At 39.0% G+C, this 23,507-nt stretch overlaps 1 protein-coding gene across 4 annotated transcripts in view; it reads right to left on the bottom strand.

Annotated features, from left to right (window-relative positions):
- Positions 1-3,541, bottom strand: part of SLC8A1 (solute carrier family 8 member A1) — a 317,960-nt gene extending 314,419 nt beyond the window's left edge. For 2 of the 4 annotated variants that reach the window (XM_081068955.1, XM_081068956.1), the window contains exon 1: positions 2,825-3,096. The gene's annotated coding sequence lies outside the window, so the exon portion shown is untranslated. Of the gene's footprint in view, positions 1-2,328; positions 2,347-2,824; positions 3,097-3,520 lie in introns of those variants that run through there. The other 2 variants (XM_081068958.1, XM_081068957.1) reach the window with 2 other exon arrangements.
- Positions 3,542-23,507: the final 19,966 nt, after the last annotated feature.

Genomic DNA, 23,507 nt, shown 5'->3' with positions numbered 1-23,507 from the left:
ACCATCCTCTTTTAGTTGTGTATTTCTTTTTCCATTTGTTTTGATGTTGTTTATGTCCCTGCTGATGGGGAAGACTGCTTTCTTCTTACCTACATGCTATTCTCTCTCTACCTGAAGGCATCATGGAAAAAGGGCTGGCCTCAGTGAATTGCAACATAAAAATCAGATGGTGATGTCCTAAAATTCACTTACTTTGGGAGAAACACATCCATGAGCTAAATGAATGCTTTAACTTGCTTTAAAAGGAGAATCCAACTTTTATAAAGCTTTCCTCTTCATTCATTTTGTCAAAGAAACACATTAAGTACTTAGAGGGAAGGAACCATGCGTTTACTTTGCAAGATAAATAAAAGTCTATTTTTGTCTGATAAAAAACATGTTAAATATAGCTTGCTAACAAAATGTTGAAGCTCTCTTGGAATATGTTTTTTTCTCAAAACATAGTAAGCTTAAAAGAGCAATTACCTTAATTGTTGCAAATAGGTGTTACTGATTATATTTCACCTTCCTTTTGTAATTCTATTTAGAGTTAAAGCACTGCTACTGCTATGCAGTTTCTTCCCTTTCATAGTTAACAAAAGGGTTATCTAGTTCTCAGTCTTAATCCAAAAAGATACAGTAGAAACCATGAAACAGTAATGGTAAAAAGTAGATAGAAAAATAGACAGGTAGGTAGGTAGAGCAATAAACAGATACATAGATATAAAGCATAACCTTCATACTCTTAATTCGTTACTTTTCCTCTTCCAGCCCTGTTAAGCTTGCAAGACAGAGTAAATGAAGCCTGATTATCATGAACACTCACTCCTTTGCAATGCCTGCACAGCTCAACACTGAATAATGGTTTACTTTTGTCTAGGTAACGGTTTACCTTCTTTTTTTCTTTAGGGATTAATCATTCCATATTTAATAAAAGACAACAGCCATTTTAGGGGGGAAAAAATCAGGGATCCTTTTATAGTAGCTGGGAGAAATCCTAACTAAAGAGCCCTTAGATCCGAATGGAATCCTTCAAGCAGGCAGAATTTATAAAATGAAAACCATTTGAAAAAACACATCTTGCTTCTTGATTAAATAAGTGTAGGTATTCCCCCACTTTCTCCCTCACAAGGCCCCCAAAATGGAGCTAGCCCTCCCTTCCTTCCTCCTTTCATACCCGCCTAACCTCCCAATTAAGCAAGTTTAGCAAAACCCAGAGTTAAATCCAAGTAACACAGGATTTGAAAGAGGAACCTAAAACCAGTCATCCCTATTTTGGCTTTGTTTTCTTATCTGAAATGAATGAAACATCTAGATATACTTTGCTCCCTCCTTTCCTGACTTGCTGCAGGGGTAGCTTTGGAAGAGGAGAAAACATGTGAGGTTATGCGTGTCTGTTGGGGCATGAGTGGAAGGTATACTTTGAGACTCCCCTCTTGGTTGCTCCCCATTTTCTTTCAGAAATCTTGACACGAATGCTGGATTGTGGATGTTCTATTGCTCATGTTTGGAAATACTCAAGCTCTCTGCCTTTCACCAGATCTGATCAGAATTTCCACCTACTCTACTAGCTAGCTGCTCCATGATCGAGATGCCTGTACTGTCTTTACCACATCTATCATTTTTTAAACCGTTTCTTCCATTACACGTCCTACTGATATCCTTTTTCCTCTTTTTAGTCTTTAAACCTCCAGCAGGACAAAGTTTGTATTGTTATATTCACAACCACTAGTGGCTGACTAGCAGGACAGAGCAGTCAGCAAGGGAGTCAGCCTAAGGGGGGTTAAAACAGATACCTAGTGCAAAGCATGACTTTCTTTCCAATGACTGCAGACACCATGCACAGAGCTCTCTTCAAAAAATTCTTTGTAAAATTTGATCATTCTGCTCTGAACCCAACCACTGCCACTTTGTCTGGGGAGGGAAATAGGAATTGCCAGCCCAAGCCATTCATCAGTCACTAGAATCCATGAGGGGGAAAGGGGGGATTTAAAAATTAAGAACTCACACATACTGTATTTGTAAAAAGCATTGCCTGGGCGGATTTGGTTTTTTTCAGCCGAGTGTCCACCCATAAGACCTCCCTCTTCTTCATTAAGGTGGAGCCAACAAGGGTGTCCTCACATCTCACAATACAGACCATTTCCCCAAGAACCAGCAAAGCTCCAGAGACAGATAATGCATCTGCAAAGTTCCCTTCGAATCCCTTTGCGGGGGGAAGGGAGGGAGAACGGCTGCGCGTGCAGAATCCCCAACGCCCACCCCGGCACAGTGCCCAGAAACCGGGACCCTTCAGCCCACTCCCCCGCCGCATTTCTCCCTTGTCTGTTCTCCTGACCCGGGCCACACCTCCTTCAGCTCCGCGGTCCGAGGCGAAGGAGCACCCGGCGCTTGCCAGAGAAGAGTGTGGCGTTGGGGAAGACCCCAGGGATGCCCAGGAGGAGGGCTGACCACAGAGCAGAGCCCAGTGGGTGGGGACGCCTGGATCCCCAGCAGCGCTGCATTCCGGGTGCACTTAGCTCTTCGCGCCCCGAAGCCTCGGAGCCCAGCGCGGTGCAGGGCGCAGCATCTCTCCTTAGCAGCCCTTCTTTCTTCCGGCCCCGGCAGGCAGGCACACGCACACCCAGGGGCTCAAGCCCGAACAATCTCGCTCCTCGAGAAGCGTGGGCACCCCAGAAAATGTGTGGGGAGACACACGCACACACACACACACACGCACACACACACGATTTAGGAGCCGGTCCTTTGTCAAAGCGGAGGGAAGTGTAGCCTTACAAACAACAAACGGAAAATAGTTGGCGATCTCTGAGCAAATCCCTCCTGCTTGCCCATCATAAGATCCTACCTGGTTTGGGGAAGTAGGGATGGATCCTTCCCCCGTGCCTCCACGCTAGTAGGAAATACGGCACGCTCCCTCCTTTAAAATAGCGCCCGATCAGGAAGAGGTGGCTCCCATCTTCCCTGGGAAGCACAAAGCAGGAGACCGCGGGCAGGCTCCCGTGCAGCGCCGGCGCGAGCAGGAGCGGCGGTGGCGGGCAGCCGGTGCGCGCGGGCGGGAGGCAGGCGCCGAGGCCGGGAGGCTGGGAGGGCCGGGGCCCGGGCGGCGCGCGCGCTCCCCGCCCCCCGCGCACACTCGCCCGCCCGCCGCCCGCCGGCCGCCTGCAGCCTCGCACTGGCTCGCACGCGTGCTCGGCCCCGCTGCAGCCGCCGCCGCGGCCCGCCGAGTCCCCGCGCCCCGGCCCCCTGCGGGTCCTCGGTGCCCTGGGCCACCGCCGGGGAGCACAGCCAGCGCGTTTCTGGAGCACTACGCGGGGAGGGAGCCCTTGCAGCCTCCCAGCTGCTGAGATTTTTCGTTCCCCCCCCACCCCACCCCACCCCCCGGCTCTCCACCCGCAGTGCGTTCTGGCCGTGCGCTAGCGCTCTCTCCCGCACCCACCCCAACGGTTCCACGCGCAGACAGCCACTGCAACTTTTCTTTTCCACCTTCCTCGCCTCACCAACAGACAGAAGCCCAGCCCCGACTCTCCTACTCGTTTCTCACCTCTGAAATTGTTAATCAGGTATATCTTCCTTCCTCCACTTTCTATCCCTCTGCTAAAGGAAGCTTTCTGGTAACAAAGGGATCGGGGGTATAACAATGATTTTTCTCTTAAATCCTCACTCCCTGTTTCTCCTACATATCAGACAAGCACAGCAACACGCTGGCCAGTAGCTGCTGACACAAGCAGATAAGGATATGGGGGTGGGGAGAGAGGTATTCCCCAGCCCAGAACTCGGCAAGATTCTCCGTCTTGGTGTTTCCCTCAAAGATTGCAACTCACCTGGGAATAAAGACCAAGAGACTGTTTAATGTAAGTGCCATGCGGCTTCTAAACTACAGAGGGGAGTAAAAGCTGAGCATTAGGTTGAGTTGGGAAAGATCTAACGCAGCACTCGACGAACCATTCATTGCCCTTTCCAAGAGAAGCATTATCATTGCCAATACATCACTTCCCCATAATTAATAAAGGAGCACTGCACCAGGCTCTTGCTCTCTTGACAGCTCATTCATCCTTACAAATCCTTAATGACTTGGCAGGATGAAAGGCTAGACCTACTGTGGAGTTCACAAACCGGGCTGCACATCAGACACCTGGGAAGCTTGTTAAAGATGCAGATTTCAGCATCCCGTCTGAGAATCTGCTGTTGTAGCTCTCAAGCAGGACTTCCAGTTTGTATTTTAAAGCACCAGTTTGTATTTTAAACTACTGGTGTGGTTTGCCAAGGTGTGAGGGGTCAGGGGCAGCTATATGGGGACGGGGAGAGGAGCAAGCTGTACAGCACTGGGCACAAAGTTAAGTCCCTTGGCAGAGTTCTCCCCAGTACTTACAGCGCAGCTCTGGGGCAGCCAGCCCATAGGAAAAGAGAGATTCTCACCAGGAATCCCACTGTTTGACTACGAGATAAAAAGGAGGTAAAGAAAGTAGCCCTCCACTGCCTCCATGCCAATGGCTTTCAACCCTGAATCTCCAGGGGAGCTTTTAAAAATCCCAGTGCTTAGGCCACACCCTAGACCCATTAACTTGGAATCTCTGTGGGTTGGGACCCAGGCATCACTAACTCTGTGTGTGTGTGTGTGTGTGTGTGTGTGTGTGTGTGTGTGTGTGTGTGTTCCCTGGTTGATTCCTCTGTAACCACGATTGAGAACTACTGTTCTAAGGCAATACTCCTCAAACAAGAATGTGCATATGAATAACCTTGGGAGGGCCTTTTGTGTAGTAGATCTGGAGCAGACCTGGGATCTGCATGTCAGCATTGCATACTAGTTCTGTCCATGCTGCCTGAAGGAGGCCCACACTTTGATAATTAGCAGGGGGTTGTGCGTTCCATCCAGTAGTTGAGGACACTTGGCAGGGTGAAGGAAATTCCAAGCTTCTTCTTGTCTTGTATATTCCCAGGAACCATTCCTCTCTAAGAACATTTTCCATTTCTTGCTTGTGAGTTACATTTTCTTGAAAGCCACTCTGCACACAAACTTCTTGTTACACGGTACTGACTAGTGGGTGTGAACAGAATCACACTTAGGGAGACACAGAAGGTCACCATCTCTCTGTTGGAGTATGTCCTCAGCCAAAAGTTACTTAGGGTCTTGAGTTTCTGGGAGTGTGACAGGCAGACATTTGGCTCACACTCTACAAAAAGGGCTTGGAGAGCAAAATGGCTGCTTTCTAAAAGACACAGAGAACCGATGGACATGTGTCCTGTGTGGGAGACCACCTCAGGGATGCTGTGGATGCCTGGTCATGGCATTGTACACCAGAGACTGGACATTAATGAATGCCAACTATAATTTTATGTCTATAATGTGATGGCTCGGTGTGAGGTCGGGGTGGTGGTGGATGGGGGGAGGGGGGTTCACGGTGTGAGGGATGTAAAAATAAAATAAAATAAAATAAAACTAAAAAATAAATAAATAAACAAATAAAAATAAATAAAAGACACAGAGAAAAGCCTACGCGTATAACTAAAGACTCCACCCATAGGAAATGGGACAACACTAACTGAAGGAGTCCAGTGAAAGAGCTAAATGAAAATGTGAGTGGAGTACATCTTATTAGAATACACTCTATGGAAAGGGTGTGGTCTATTAGTGCTATTATGGACCACTTAGTGAAAGCTCAGATTGTCTTGAAAGTGTAAGCATGCTTGTGACATGGGATAACAAGAGCCCTGTTCCTTTTTCTTTTTTTTTAGTCTCAAGTATATAAAACAACATAGTGATTAGACATTTATATACCTCACAAAGTGATAAGCCCCATAAGTTACCCATCTGACACTGTTCTTAAAGTCTATATTCAATCGGTGCCCAGAGTCCCTCTTGGCAGCAGACAAGTTTTTTGTTTTTTGGGTTTTTTTTTTTTTTTTTGGATCCAATACTCTCTGACTTTACTTAGTGAAAAACCACATAGAAACAAATGAACCAAATGGCCAAATTGCATCTTGAGTCTTGTTATTCCTCTTCTTTTCCAACCTAGATTGATATTTGGTTAATTTGGTCTATTGGAGGAAAAATCCTCCATTAAATGGTCCTCTCTTTACCTAGAACCTCTAGTGCTTAGTCATTTGGCAGCCTTTTTGATTTGGCTGAATTCAATTTCTGAACCCCTACTTTTTATTTTGCCTTTCATTTCTCATTAAAGGCATTTTTATAAGGGTTCCAGGGCCCCGAGGCAAATCGAACCTTTTGCTCCCTCCTAAATGTCAAGCATGACTGGGTTTTTATTGAAAGAATTATCAAAGGCTATATCAGTGGCACAAAGCTCTAGGTAAGGAAATTGTGAGGCTGTGGCACGCTGTGGCTTTGGAAAGAAGAAATAATGCCTGTAGGAAGGTGGTGATTTACATTCCAATGGCAATATTATTTCTTTATTCTTGAATATTAATTGCCATTCTTTCCTTTGGACTTGAGATTCAGTTGTGAGTTGCCATTGTTATGTATCCAAGCAGTATGGCATGACAATTTTGGGGACTCCGCAGGGATATCACTAAGATTTGATATATTCTGATGATGGTTCAGATTTTCCTGAACTATTTTCTTGCAAATCTTCGGGAGATTTTAGCCAATTCATTTTTGGACCATGTATGTATAAAAGCTGTGAATTAGGTCCAACTTTTTTCATCCAGTCCATGGAAAAATTAGACATATAATCCGGGTACCAAAATTAAAAAAAAATAGTATTTTACTAAAACACCCAGTACTTAGAGAAAAATTGCTTTGTTGTGATGCAATTCCTATTGTGTTCTGAATCCCGGGAACCCAGCATCGTGCAGGGTGCAGCATCTCTCCTTAGCAGCCCTTTCTTCTTCTGGCAGCGGGCACTGTTTTGAATTATTTAGGTCAGAGCTACCATCATTATTTTTTTTCAGTGCTTGGGGCTTCTTAAGTGTGTTAATATAGAAACAAGACTTCTCTATCTCATTTAAATTTTGCCAGTCTTCACCGTTCAACTCTCTGCTCATTCATGGACTTGATCTGATTCTGATTTCTACATAAGAAAAAAGTATTAGAGCACCCTCAGCCTGGCCAGTTGGTGGAGCTTAGCATTAGCCATTCTCCCATACCTAGGGACATCAGGTGGGTCACTGGCTCCACTTGTTCTTTGGGTTTTCTTTGCTGCTGATTGGATCCAGGGGTTTTGCTTCAGGGTACTGGGGATTCTTTGTTGACTTCTAAGTACTATTGTTCCTTCTCTGGTGTCTTATTCCTGCAACTAAACTTTTACTTCTCTCTGTTGTTTTGACCAGTTGAGCAACAAACTGGAACTCTATCCAGTAAGTGGGTCGTGCTACTGGGTAGGAGCAGCCTTCCTATCAGACTCACAGTTATAACCCAGGCTTCATCTTATAACCCATGCTGTGAGATCACCCACTTCCTGTGAATGTGTCACAGTCTTTGGATATCAGGTGCCTGCACTTCTGCATTTGAGCACCTTACAGTCAAGGGTTGGGCTTGTACAAAATCCTAACACTTTTGTTTTTCATTTCTGCCCCTTATTATATTAAGACCACATCTGGTCTGTATCCCACAACTTTACCAATGGTGATGCTACCAATGAGTAACTCAGTGGCAGAATCATCATGTAGAGGGTCAGAAAACAACAGAGATTGGTTAAGAGTTAAGGCTTTGGAGTCAGAATATCGAGTCAGACTATCACCTTCGGTTGTGTGAACTTGGGGAAGTTTCTTAACCTCTCTGAGTCACAATATCTTTGTCTGGAAAACCTAGATGGTAAAAATCTTCTTCAAGGAACTATAGGGAGGCTAAAATGTATACAATGTGTTTGACATCATTTCTGATCATAGTAATTATTCAATAAATGTTGTTGTTTTTATTATCATTGGTAAAGTTCCATAAAAATGATATCCATAAAGAGTAAAAAAGGTTCCATAGAATTAGATTCTACATATTCAGACCATCTCATTATGGACAATAATTATGCTATCATCTTTGTTATACAGAATTCTGTACAATGAATAATCCAAGAAAATGGATGTCTCTATAGCACGAAAGTACTTTTCTTCTCTGCAGTGAAAGAAGCTGCTGTGCACTTTCTGTTTTTTGTAGGTACAGAGTGTGGTTATGTGATTGATAAAGAGGACAACACATTCTTGCTGGGTCGCAATATTAATATTCCTTTATGTCTGGATATCAACTTGGTCTCATGCTCTACCGTAATCTGAGGGTATAATTTCCAATTAGAGCCATTTTAAACCAATTCCACCACAATGAAGATTTTGGTTGTCACGTTAACTTTACTAACAGGGGATCTTTTTAGTCATAAACTTCTTCACTAAGTTTGCACAAACTGTCCTCAATATTCCTTCAAGGACTTTCCATCGGTAGGGATTCAAGATGAAGGGCCTGGCAGCTGTTCCTTGCAATCCAGTTCTGAAGCAATGTCCCTGAAAGACTGCACTTCAGCTTTTTCAATAAATCTCTTTTTTAAGGCATCGTCTATGATGTATAGCTTCCTCTGCTTCTTCACTTATTGGGCACTGATTAGAATCTTTTGAGAACTGCCAATGTTTTAGTAGTTACTGCAGTGCCCAGACAACAGCCCTTGAAAATAGTCATAACAAAAATACCTAAGGGGGAAATAGACTGAACTTATAGGTGTCTTAATTCATGGTTTTAATGATGCTGATTCTGCCACCCCTGGAAGTGTCTCACAATAATGAAACTATACGATCTTGTCTCTTTAAACATTCAGAATCCTATAGAGTTTGCTAAGTAATCATGGGCAATAAAAGTTCAGAAACTCATTTTTTTTCCCTTTTCTGTTATCATATCCTGTCACACACACAAAAACTTAGACATCTTTGGATTGGTTCCAGAATTTTTAAGAGTATGGACCAAAATAAGCTATTTATGTAGATATTAAAATTATTTGCCATATTCAACCTAATTTTTATATAAGAAACCCTATGAACTAGTTGCATGAGCTCTGATTACTTTCATTTTAAAGACTGAGAAAGTATAAAGATTTGCCCAATCCTGGCTACACCAGTTGTGTTGTTTTAAAATCATATTGAAGCCAAGACCCACTCTTAGAGATTCTGTTCCTATGGCTCTGAAGTGGAGTAGGGGTACTGGTATTTTTTTAAGTTCCCTGGGTGGGACTAAGCTTCAGCCAGAGCAGAAAACCATTGGCCTAGGATCAAATAGCTAATTAGTAATAAAGACAAGTGAAAACAATCGGCCACAATGCTGTTTCTATGCTGCTGCTGCTTTGAACACTGATTATTTAACAGAATATAAAAATGGGGACATTTCTTGGAAATTTAAGAGAACTTACAAATGTTTGAGAGTCTTTCTGAGTCTCCATGAGCACAAGTGGGTATTGTAATTGACCTGACCAACATATATAAGCAGATTGGAAGATATGATAAAGAAAGTGAAATTCACGGCTGCAAGGCCTGTTGAACACTCAGTCCTCAGCATGTAGGGAAGTTTTAGGTGCATGGTAGATGAATTAATCAAATACATAGTGTCCCTTGTAGGAAGACTGGCCTCTATGGACAGAAGACAGATGTGGTTATAAGGGAAAGTTAACTCTTTGGCCCTTGTCCAGTGCAATCTGCAACTTAATAGCAATCATCTCCTTATAGCACAGTGAAGGTCCTGGTTAGCAACTGACATTGTCACCGTATCCACACCCACTGTCCTGCCTGGCCACCTGCTCTGTGATGACAGACAGATTGTCTGTGACATTGTGGGAGGCCAGACCACACAGAGATGGCAATCTGACCCAGCCTCAGGCTTCTGCCTATAAGCTGACCCTTTGTCAGTTATCTCAGGAATTACTTATAAGCTCCTGTTTGGCCCAGTTTGTAAGCATGTCAGAGAATCTCTTATTTTCTGGTAAGTGGAGTTTTTAGGCATCTATTTTATGGGTGCTACGCTTGGATTTCATTTAATATTTTTCAAGAATCAAGGAAATTGTGAACTTCCTGATATGTTCAAAGTCAGTCGCTAAGCAGTTCTCATTAAAGGCAAGAAAGTGGGCAGAGCAGAGGCAAATAAAACACAGTTGAGAACAGCCCTGTTATTCAATTGTTCATTCCTTCCTTCATGTATTCATTTGACAAGTACTTATGAGGCATTGTAATACTAGACCCTGGAGATATAATAGCGAAAACATCACTAAAAGTGCCCCCCCTCCTGGGACTAGCATTCTATTAGAAAAACAAGAGGCAGTAAGCAATATAAACAAATTAGCACTGTAGAGGGTGTCAGTTGGAGATACTGCTATGAGAGAAATGAAGCCAGGAAAACAACAGCGACATTGGGAGCTAGTACTAGTTTAGGGGGTCAGTTTGCAGAACCCTGAATAAAGTTAGGAGTGCTCAGTGACAGTGCCATCACTTTCTGGAGCATCCCCAAAAGATGAAATGATAGAATGCAGTGTTTTGTTTGTTAGATAATTTGTTTCTGCCCTGAGTTGAGGTTCCTTTAGGAATTCCCACCTTGAAGCCACCGGCCCTCTTTAGGGTTAGCTACAGAGGCATGGCCCAATGGCTTGCACCATGGAGGAGCATGTTCATATGACATAAATCCAATAGCTGTTCCAAAAAGACAGATGGCTCCCTGTGGTTGCACATAAAGGTTGTATTCCTTCTGAGGCAGAGTCGCTGCAAGAATTCTGAGTTCCCCCTTTGGTTTTACTTAAAAAAAAAAATAGCATCTTATTAAAGCAACTAGAAGGGAAACTCTACCTGTGAGCTCTCATGGGTGAATTTCTTGCCACAAAGTCAACAGCGCTAGTGATGAAAGAGGGGAATCACAGATAGGTCACTTAATGATGGTTCTAATGCTTCTTTCCATGTGCTTGTCACCCCTACCTTTTCCTTCTTCTGACATTCTTATCTGAGATCACACAATACATATAGTATGCACACACACACCTGCACACACACTCCACTCACACACACCCACACTCTTACACAAACACACACCCACTCACATACATGATTCTTAACTGTTGCTAAATATCTAATTATGGGGAAAAAATCACCACTTGCAAATTTTCAAATAACACATGGAAATAATAGCCAACCTCTTATTTTTTTCCTAATTTTAACACTGATGGTTTTTTATTTGTCAGATCATATACATATATGATTTCAAGTCTACTTAGCAGCTCATAGGCTAGAGCAGAGTATGACCCATGTATTGATCTCATTTCAAATGAACAATGATAGATTTGAGGGCTAAAAAACAAAACAAAACAACAACAACAACAACAAAAACCTCTGAATGTATAAATTGCTCAAGGAAAGGCATATTTCAATGGAAAATTATTCAACACACCAACGTGTCTTGCTAACTCATAACAGATGATCAATAAATATGTGTTGAATAAGTGATGCAAATTAATGGGACAGCCTCATTATAGGGCAATCATTTAAAGGAAATTTTGCAGATTTACTGGCTGAATTTTAAATCATTCAGGCAGCAAATAGTGACTACTCCGTTCAGAGCCATGAGCTAAGTCCGTTCAGAGCCATAAGCTAAGTCGTGTCATGATTACAAAATGAATCAGACACCATCCATGACCTCCAGAAATTAAGTCTCATAGCTAGAATTAGACTGTGAAGATTTTGGAGCATCTGAGTGCTACAGCTAGATATCTGCTTTATGAAGATGTACTTTGAGGAGTGTATGCGCTGTGCTAAAGTGGGCATAGTCCAGGATGAAGAAGAGACCAGTAAGGAGATGATTGCAATTATCTCACAGAAGGCCCAAGTAACAGGACTCTAAACAAGGAATGGAGAAGAAAGGGAAGAATATAGTTGTTTTTCTTTCTGGCTCAATTCTTGGCAGAGTGCCATTCTCCTCCAGCCCAGCATTTTTAAAATATACTGAGTTTTCATTTTCAGGGGAATCATTCTGGATGGTTCCAATTGGAACACATATGCTTTTGATAAGGCTGTTAGTATTCTAAGGGAAATTTTTCCCTTTAAGAGTGGCATACTAAAGTGGGGCGGGTGGGTGTCTGCTCCAGAAGGCAGGGAGATGGCACATGGTGATAATAAAGAGTAGATGATATTTGGTTGGCTTTATTATTGTGTTTAAATTCTCTACAGACAGTGCACCCCTTTATTCTTTGTACCTTTAACTTTCTGCTCCTGTTATCTGTACCCCTGGATGTGTGGCTGCCTTTGAAGTAGCTTCTAGGAAGTTGAGACTATCTGATTGACTTGCTATGTATGACACAGAGCTGACTTGTATGTAGAGAGCAGGTGAAAAGATTCTTTCTTTCTATACCCACACCACTACTCCACTAGTAAATCTCCAGACATTTAAATCCACAGTGTGGGAAAGCCAAATGGAGCCATGTTTGATGAAGTATGGACTTTATAAAGAGCCTTTTCCTTCCCCTAACTACAGCTGCTTTTAATATTATTTCAGAAATAATTAGAATCAGTGAAGGAAATCTGAACATAATTGTAATATTTAATCAAATCTTTTTGTCTTTTGAACATATATATATATATATATGTGTAATATATGTATACATATATATGTATATACGTATATATATTCAGGAGAACATTTAGCTAAAAGCAGTCTTATTTGCTGGATAACAGATCGAAGTATAAAATCAATTGGCAATTGGTTTGATTTTTAATATGCATTTCTGACGTCTCTTGTGACACATCCTCAATCTGACACAAACTAAAAAAAACTGTACATTAGTCATTACAAGACATTTAGTGTCAATTTAGCATTAACACTATTTGACATTATAAGAAATATTTTTAAATGGAAAGCATATGCTAGATTTTTTTAGAAGTTTAGCCCTTTGTTTGAAGGTGAAATATCATTTATTTTATTTAAAAATTGAATACATTGATTAATTATTAAAATTAAATAAGTTCAAATAAATTTATGTAAATAAAATAAAATCTTATTTATATATAAAAACTACTCTTAGATAAATACTTGATTATTTCCTGACAAGTTTGGAACCTTCTTTCCTTTCTCTGTGAGACAGTACCTCATGAGTAGAGCAGATATGAGCTGAATTTTGTGGAAGTGGACTTGAATTTTGGGAGTTACCTGATAGCTACATAATCATAGATAAAAATCATCCATTTATTCACTCACTTGTTTAATGAGTATTTTTGAGTGATTAAGCAAGGTACTATGTTAGACATAAAGGGATCATCAGTGAATACATGAACAAATGAGGCTTTTATCTTGGGGAAGAACAGAGATACTAACGGCATTATACAATTTTCTAATAGATGCAGCTGACCTTTTTAAGGAGAATCTGTAAAGCTCAAAAAGATGACTACTGTGTTTCTCCAAAAATAAGGCTTAGCTGGACCATCAGCTCTAATGCGTCTTTTGGAGAAAAAATTAATATAAGATCAGGTATCATATCATATCATATCATATCATTATTTATATTATATTATACCCAGTATTATATTATGTTATGTTATGTTATGTTATGTTGTTATGTTATGTTACGTTATATTATACCTGGTCTTATAAGACTGGGTCTTATGTTAATATTTTGCTCCAAAAGATGCATTAGAGCTGATGGTCTGGCGAGGTCTTATTTTTGGGGAAACATGATAGGAACTGGCTAGAAGAGGTGAGCTTAATTTATTCCTAGACACAACAAGCTTCAGGTGCAAAGGCCCTGGGGTGAGAAGGAGCAGTCAAGGAACTGAGAAAAGGTCAGAGGATGTAAAGCACAGAAGTGAGGGAGAGAGAGTATTAGCAGGGGCTACAGGGTAGACAGAGCCATGTAAGGTGTGGTCTTCTGGTCTTTTCTCAAGATCAGGATATTTTTCTTTCTGAGGACTTGCCTTCGTTTTCCTATGGAAAAATTAGCCTTGCAATAACTAGACTCTTCTTCACTTTTCCTACTTTCCTTGCTCATGCATGGTTAACCAGAATTCCAAGTTTGGTATTAAGTGAGAGACTTAACAACTGGAAAACTGAAAACAAATTAAATCATATTTTCTAGACATGATTTTACTTATCACAGTTGTGCATTATCAGAGGTCTCAAGTGTGATTATTGGTCATCACTACAATGACCATAATTCTTCACCAGTATGCTTTTCAGATTATATGTTGGAATCCTGTTCTTTTCTATGCCCACATATCTTCCAGACATGCCCTTCTAAATTACTCTCATGTACTTATGGACAAGAATATTACCAGCCAAAGTGAACAAAAAAGCACTGGATCAAGTCTCGAATGGAGACAATGAATTTCATAATTTTAAAAGATTCCTAGGGGCCGGCCCGGTGGCTCAGGCAGTTAGAGCACCATGCTCCTAACTCCGAAGGCTGACGGTTCAATTCCCACATGGGCCAGTGGGCTCTCAACCACAAGGCTGCCAGTTCAATTCCTCGAGTCCCGCAAGGGATGGTGGGCAGCGCCCCCTGCAACTAAGATTGAACATGGCACCTTGAGCTGAGCTGCCATTGAGCTCCCAGATGGCTCAGTTGGTTCAGTTGGTTGGAGCGTGTCCTCTCAAAAAAAAAAAAAAAAAAGATTCCTACATTTCCACCTGTTTATTTGAAGTTAAATTTTCTGCATTGTGGTATATAAACAAATTGGCAATTTGTGCTGTGTGCTACTCACTCTGTTAGGAGCTGAGAGTGTGATAGGGAGCTGATGCAAACCCAATCTCTGTAATAAAGGCACAATTCAAAGTGAAAGGATTTACCGCACAGAGCATCATCCTGTAGATTACACAGTATGCTGCCCTCATAAGCAAAGGTCAGCAGTGTGATGATAAGTTTCTCCTAAACAGAGACATGGAAACAACCAAAGTGTCCTTCGATAGACGATTGGGTAAAGAAGATGCAGTATATATACACAATAGAATACTATTCTGCCATAAAATGAAATAGTGCCATTTGCAACAACATGGATGGATCTTGAGATTATTATGCTGAGCGAAATAAGTCAGACAGAAAAAGTCGAGAATCATATGATTCCACTGATATGTGGTATATAAAACTGAAAATGAGGGAACAAGACAAACAAATGAAGGAACAAAAACTCATAGACACAGACAATAGTTTAGTGGTGACCAGAGGATAAGGGGTTGGGGGGTGACACATGAAGATAAACGGGATCAAATATAAACTGACTCTGGGTAGTGAACACACAATGTGAAATATACATGAATTGTACACTTGAAACCTGTGTAACTTTAGTAACAATTGTCACCCCAATAAACTTGAATAAAAATAAAATAAAAAATAAAAATAAAAGAGAGGGTGATAGTGTTCTTAGGTATGGATGGAAGGAGGACAAAAGTCCACACTGTGTCATTCACTTCTCTAAATTATCTTTCTCCTCTCAATTAAAAAACATTTGTAGCTGCCTGCTTTGTCTTTTGTTTCTTCTATAGAATAACGATTTGCTACCTTTTGCTCTTTTTAGAGACAATTTCTTCCTTAATTAAAGGTTATATAATGTCTCTGCATTTGACATTCACATAAATAGCTTCTGTCCTTGTTATTCCCTTCAGTATCCTCTCCACTTTAATTAAATCCTGATTAATTCCTGCTTTTTCCCAAAGAACAAACAACAGTGGTTTTTTGTGACACTTTTGAATTCACTGGTATGTTCACCATCTTTATCTGTTACACTCATGATAATAAATTTTTATGGCTATCACCTTTATAATCTTCAAAAAATAATTTTTGAAACGAAATGGAAAGAATACTTTTTCACATATGACCATATCTCAGGTTGATTATTTGTAAAATGGAAATGTGAAGGTGATTTCTGTCTTCTTGCCCCATTAAAACATTAATATTTCATGATATAAAGTCTCAGTGCTTGCTTTTGGTTTCAAAGCTCAATTTCTGTCATTTAGTCTACATTGTACCTTATGAGAGAGAGGACATGGAATTATTAGCTTCCTCTCCATAATTGGGGATTCTTGTTCAAAACACAATCATTCATTTTCTCTGGAAAGGTGATTTTGAGATAACATTAACTTTAGTGGCATTTACTTATTTAAAAACAAGTGGCGTTTGTGGGTTTTTTGTTTTGTTTTTTACTATTTACTGCTATTGCTTTTTACAGAAATATACTCTTTCCTATCCATCTAACTCAATTATTTTGATTGTGATAACTTATCATGTCTTTCCATATGGTTCTTAGCATTGCCCATTAAATTTAAGCAAGCTTCTTCTGAAACAGAAAGAATTTTAGATTATCACATTTTTCTCTTTTTATTTTAATTTCCTCTTAATTAAAGTAGCTTTTCTATTCTGTATTTTGTGTATTTCCAATGTGCAGAAATCTTTTGCATATAATAATGTAAGTTTAAATACTTTACTTTGTATTATAGTAAATTCAAACATACATAAAAGTAAAGGGAGAAATAGAACAAGGCCCCATGTACTCATTTTTATCTTCACCAGTTGACAGCAAAGAGTCAATTTTGTGACATCTAGATCTCCCCTTCGCCGTCCACCTTTGACTGTTTCAAAGCTACTTCTGAATATCACATCATTTCATCAGAAAATACTTGAATGTATGTTTCTAAAAGAGGACTCCTTTTTTAACAACATTATCACACTTAAAAAATTAACAATAATTACTTAATCTCATCAAATATTTGGTTTAGAAATTTCTCTGATTATCTAGTTAACCATGTTTGCCTTTGGTATGTGAGAATAGTGATCCAAATAACATTAAAATATGACATATGTTTGAAAGGTCTTTAAGACCTTCTTCATAAATTACCCTTTCTGTTTTATTCCTGAAATTTTTAAAAAACTTTTAATTTATTTTTAAGTGTGTTTTCCCAGGACCCATCAGCTCCAAGTCAAGTATTTGTTTCAATGTAGTTGTAGAGGGCGCAGCTCACAGTGGCCCATGTGGGGATCGAACTGGCAACCTTGTTGTTAAGAACACTGTGTTCTAACCAACTGAGCTAACCTACTGCCCCTTATTCTTGCAATTTAATGTCCCTAAGAAGTCAAGTCCTTTTTCCTGTCATTTCACTCATTCTTCAATCCTCTGATTGCATTGCTGCACTATCTTTTATGAGATTTCTGTCCCCTATCTTTTCTATAACTTTAGATGCTTATCTGGCATGACTGTGTCAGGGGTTTGTGTATATCTTCCATTTTGTCATATTAAGAAGTAAACAATGTCTGGTTGCCCTCTTTTTGTGTTGTTAAACTTACTAGTGTATTCGGATATCATCAGCTTAACTCATCTATTTATAAAGTTCCCCAACTAGTGTTTCTAGCAGCCATTGATGATTATTGCCCTGATCCTTTATTTCACTGGAAATTTCAAAATGGTAATATTCTATGTATGATTACTTCATAATTTATAAACTGGAATTCATTGTATTAATAGCATAAATACCATTGTTTATAATAGCAAAATTCATTGTTTATAAGAGCAAAGAAAGTACTGCGAACAATCTAAATGTCTAACAATAGCCTGTCTAACACATTACGATAACCATGGGAAGGCATTAAAAATGGAATTATAGATCCATGTTGACATGAACAGAATGATCTACAGATGAATATGGAACATAGATCTGTACTGACAAGAACATATATTGTGTTAAAAGCAGGTTACAGAGCATCATGTATAGTTGGATGCCATATTTATCAAAACAGTAATTTTATATGAGTAGATAAAAATATATAGATATATGCATAGGAAAATTCTGCAAGCCTATCCTTTCAAGGGTGGCTTATATTTATTGATTTCTGAATGGTGGCATTTGAGAAATTTTTTCTTTTTACTTTACTTCCTTTCATTAATACATGAGTATTTTTCAAAATTAACAAATAAAATGGAAATTTTATTTTTTTATGTCTAAATAAGTATTTTCAATCACCAATTAAAAAACACATTTCATTGCTAAAACCCAACGAATCAATTTTTAATTTGTAACTAAAGAAAATCCTTATTCAGTGTCATTTACACCTAACATGTACCACTGTTCCTTCTTCCCTTAAATCTCATAGTGCAAATTACAAACAGTGATTTTGCTATTACTATGGTTTCTACTAACCAACTTTAAAGTTTTATGTCTAGACTGGATGCTTCTTATCACCTGTGAAACTGCTGATTTTATAATGAACCAGCTTGCTGGAAGCTTTCCACTGAAGGTTTAGTTTCTCAGACAGAAACCTTTGTCCCTTCTACTGTTATGTGGTACATGGAGCCTCTACACATATGATGCGATTTAATCTCCAGAACCACCCGCTGATAGCAGTATTGATAACCTTATTTTACAGATGGGAGAAAAGCCCATGTTCACACAGCTAATGAATCCCTAAGCTAGACTTCGACTCAGAATTTTTTACCTCTAAAGTCCATTCTTCGCCTGCTTGACCACTGCATTCCCACATCAGCCTCACTCCTTTTTTACCTTGAAAGTCTTATCTGACAAGTCTTAACCACACAGAGACTGTCTCACTTAATTCTCTGTCACTACATTTCTGTTGCAATAGATTACCTTATCCGTCAATGTCCAAACTCTCACAGCACCAGCACAATTTCAGCTCCTATGTAACAGGGACACACGACTTCCCCCATCTCCCTATGTACTGAGATGATAATAAATTGTGAACTAAGCACACCAAATTGCTATTGCTGCCTAAAAATAATGTTTCTCTATCAGTCATATAGAGGAAGCACACCCTTCATTAAAATAAGAAGTGACTGACCTCAGGCATCTGTCTGGAAATACCCTATTCATTCACCCCAAAGCAATAAAGTTGACAGGAAATCTGAAATGATTACTGCAATTGCAATGAGTTGAAAACAGTTTTGAAATTACAAATAGTGAAAATATCAGATAACTTTGGCAAGATAAGGCCAGACTCATTTTTTAATCAAAACTTTTTAAGACAAATTTTTAATATACATGTTTCTATAGCATGCTGGCAAATCTTAAAAAAAATTGTGAAAGACATTTATCCAGCTTTAATGCATCATCTAATAGATGAGAGGGCAGAGCACTCCTCCAGCTTGGGAAAGGATTGGACTGCGATTGACTGTAAATGAACTTGACCTCTAATGTATCTAAACCAGGGAGATTATAAACATATGGGTGTGAAAGCAAAGGAATCAAAGTGATATGGGAAGCCAAGTGTTGTCAAGAGTGACATTTCTGACATTTCTTTACCTTTGGTAAAGAAATGTCCATTGTACATGAAAACCCCACAGTAAACTTACACCTGCGTTTTGTGGTGTAAAAAAACCCGTAAGACCTTGACTCGGAAGAGCTGGATTCAAGCCTGAGAACATCAATCAGTTAAAGTAACTCTTAATCTCTGTGAGCTTCAGAAAATTGCTCCCTTCATAAAATGAAAATATAGTGTTTTATTCCACCTACCCCAGGGAGTTGGAGAGAACACACAGGAGAAAGTGCTTCATAAAACATAAAGCACTATATTAATATGATCCTGAGTGTTTAGAATTATTTGCCAATTGCACAATCCTAACTCTTGTTACCTAACACTCGTCTTGACTGTTTCAAAGACGTGTAGTCCTCCAACAAATGTTTTTTGAGTGCCTACTTTGTATGAGTTCTGTTCTGAGTGCTGCTGGTATAGCAGTAAACACAATAAAACTTCCTTCCCTCCTGTAGTTTACATATCCAATCAGTAGAGACTAAAATTATACACTACTAGATTTGTAAGGGATGTTAATTCATCCAACTCCACAAATATTTCTGACAGCTACTATGTGCCAAGCACAGTGATGTAGGATACACACACTACCTATTGTGGCCTGGAGCCTGCCACGTTTAAGGTGAGTTATAATACAGCGTAATATAACTAAGATAATGCAGAGAGGAGACACATAGCTCAGACTTGGGAGTCAGGAAGACATCCTGTGGAAAGTACCACTAACACCAGAAAACAGAACACGAAATCGGGGTGGAGGGTAATTTTATCATTCTACTCTCTCTTTTAGAGTATAGAGGTCCTGACTGAGTATGTCTAAGGAAGAGACCTGAGACACAAGGAATCTAGAAATCATAGCATATGGTAAATAATGAAAGAGCTGGAGATATTTAGCCTGAAATATTAAAGACTTAAACACAATAAATACCTAATTATAAATACATTAAATGTATTTGGTGTGATTCCAGGTAGCAAATTCTAATCAATGGCACGGTATAAATCTTCCTAAAATCCCCACTCTTACCTCTTCTCTTTCTTCTGGGAATATTCTTCCCTCACTATTTAACTAACCAACATCCCCGTACCTCCATTTTAATATTCTTTATCCCTATTCCCTGCTTTATTTTTCTCCACAGTACATAACACCTTTTGGCACACATATTTTTACTTAGACTTGTTATTCATTAATCTGCCCAGTCTCAAAATAATATGTCATGTGAAGGCAGGGATTTTATATGTTTTGTTCACTGATAAATTTCAAATTCCTAGAAGAATGACTAGGCCATAAATATTTGTTAAATAAATGAATGAGAGTTGTCCAGAATATGAAATAGGTTGCCTCACAGAGCAGTTTATCTTTAGTATAGACAATTGAAGGGTAATGGGTTTGTTTATGAGAATATTAACACAATGGGTAAAGAGGAGAATTGGATGGCCCTATCACATTTTTCTGATAAAAAGATACAGACGTTTTCTTTTATACATTCAATGGTAAGAGACTTGTCACCTCAAACAAGATGTGTAGACAATGCTGATCTTTCATATTTCCTTCTTATATTGGACCAAATTCCACAACTCTCAAAACTTTACTAAGTGATCCTAATTCTAATACAAATTGATAGTAAATATAAATGTAGACATAAACTGATTTGGGATTGAAAACGTGCCAAAAATATAACTTCCACAAGTTATGGTCATAGTGTTAAACAAAAATAATTTACATCATCTAGGGCATTCCATTAAAAAATTTCTCCCTGCTGTCCTTTCTGAAGTGCAACGATAAGACTGGATCTCTCAATACACTTGGTTGGTTTTCATTGACACCCATCATCCTTTGTCAGGACAATTGTTCTCTAGCCATGATTTTAAAAATAGCATCCTGGCTTGGGAAGCAATCTTATCAGGAGATGATATACACTTAGCACTAACAAATTGTCTTTTCATAATGACTGATCTTCATAATATGCAATCTGTTTTCTTCTTTGGGGCATATAGTTAATATGCACAAAGTTGCCCTGTCACATGTTTACTGGATAGAGTACCACAAAAGGTACTCTAAAACATATTTGACTTCTCATAAAAGGATATGTCTCAATGATAAGATTAAATTTACCTTTCAATTTCTAATTGCTTTGAAATCCTAATACTTGCTACAGTTTTAATCTCTGCTTCCCTATTTTCTTCCACAGCTCCTGCTAATATTTTGATATTATTCTCAGTAATGCTTGTAATGATAGCCAACATGTCTATATTAACTACAATAGTAGATACCATTTATTAAAGGTGCTTAGCACTGTTCTGGGTACTTTATAAATATGAAGTCATTTAATTTTTTTTTACCAGCTCTTTGAATTTAGGTACTGATATTATTCATACTTAAGAGTTAAGAAAACTAAAGTATAGAAGGGTTGAGTAAATTTAGGCATTGAGTTCAGGAAGCCTGTGTTCACGACCACAGCGCTAGACCTTAACACTTTGTATGGGGTTCCATTTGTATTTGTGTTTGCAAAGCTTTAGCCAACTGTATGTGCAAATAAATTAGAACAGTTTTCTAAGTCTACACTGAAATCTTTTGTGGAATGAGGAAGATATAATGGGTACCAAAAAGAAAATTATGATTTTCTTGGAGTTCTGAGAAATATATTTAACTAAAGTGACCAAGGATAAAACACATTTTACTATATTTTCATTGTTTTAAATTGAAGTTATAAAATATCCAGTTAGGAATCTATTTATTGATAGTTTAGTGTCTTAGAGCGGCAGTTCTCAAACTTTGTGGACCCTATAATATTCTTAAAAACTAGTGAGGATCCAAAAGAGCTTATGCTTACATGGGTTATATCTATATTTATTGTGTTAGAAATTAAAATAGAGACTTTATTAAATATTTGGTTATTAATCCAAAACATAACAATAATGTACTCATTACATGTTAACATAAATAATATAGTCTTATAAAAATAACTACATCTTCCAAAACAAAAATATTTAGTGAGAAGAATGATCTTATTTTTCATAGTTGTAAATATTTCAAATATTTGGCTTAAGAGAAAGCAGTTAGATATTTATAGCTGCTTTTCCATTTAATCTGTTGCAGTGTCACATGCCACGTAGCCCCTGAAACCTCCCGTGTACATTTGTGAGAAAACGAGAATGAAAAGGGCAAATAACATCTTAATATTTTATAAAAATAGCATTAACTTTATGGACCCCCGAAAGAGTCTCTTAGATGATCAAGGATTCCCCAGATCATACTCTGAGAACTGCTTAGAATGACTGACTAGGAGAAAAACAAAATACAACTTAGTGCTTCCTTTAAATAACTACATATGCCATAGGTTCTCCCAGTTTAGGTTCTCTTTTCACCCAAAACATCACAGTCTATGATGCTTCACAATTTTTAAAGGGTTTGGGAGAATTTCCCTCCTTTAAGCAATTTTCTATTCCAAATATAGTCGACTACCTTAACATATTCCCTTGTTTTTAACCTCTAAGACCTTTTGTTTTGTTTTAAAGCATGGAAATAAATAATTAATGAGAAATTAAAAGTATAATTTGCAAGTTAGTTAAGACATTTTGAGGTTAGTTGTGGGGCATTTTGATTTTTTATGCAAGTGTAAGGTTCTCTTTAAAGAACTAGACTTTTTTCTATTCACATATTCCTTGTATCACCCAATTTGCAACAACTATTTTCATTTATCTCCCTCTAAGGGGACCCTGTAAAAGCTCTGGGCTTAAGGCATAAAGCAGTATTGTCTCAGTTTCTGCGGGCCATCCTGTACTATTGTCCAAACTCCATTGCCTGACTGCATTTGCAAAGAGGCTGAGTTCCTGTTACTTGCTGGAGCCAATTCACTCATTTAGGGATAGAGAACTGAAGTTTTACCCTTATGAAACTTGTTTTTAGCTGGGAAGACTGAATAAACAAAGGTGTAATCTAATGCTAGGTAGTAATAATCTAATGTTAGGTAGAAAAATGTTAAGTAAGTTATGGGGATAGAGAATAATAAAGAAGGGGTTTAGGTGAGGTGGTCAGGGTAGGCCTCCCCTCCTGCAGTGGGTAATATCTGCCCAGAGCTCTGAGGAAAGTAAGGGAAAGTCTATATCTGGGAAAGAGCAGTCCTGGCAGAGGTCATAGAAAATGCTAATTCCCTCAGGTCAGAAGAGACTTGATTTATTTGCACTTGAGGAAACAGCAGGAGTCAGTGTGGCTGGGGCCAAATGAACAAGTGGTGGAGGCATAGGGAAGGAGAAGTTGTTACAATTTATTCTAAGAGTGCTAGAAGCTTCTGTAAGGTTTAAGTAGAAAAGAAGATCACTCGAGTCCTCTGT

This window comes from Rhinolophus hipposideros, assembly GCF_964194185.1.
Source record: "Rhinolophus hipposideros genome assembly, chromosome: 12".
Classification (NCBI taxonomy): domain Eukaryota; kingdom Metazoa; phylum Chordata; class Mammalia; order Chiroptera; family Rhinolophidae; genus Rhinolophus; species Rhinolophus hipposideros.
The sequence above is the reverse complement of the archived record's forward strand: the minus strand, read 5'-3'. Positions and strand labels throughout refer to the sequence as shown.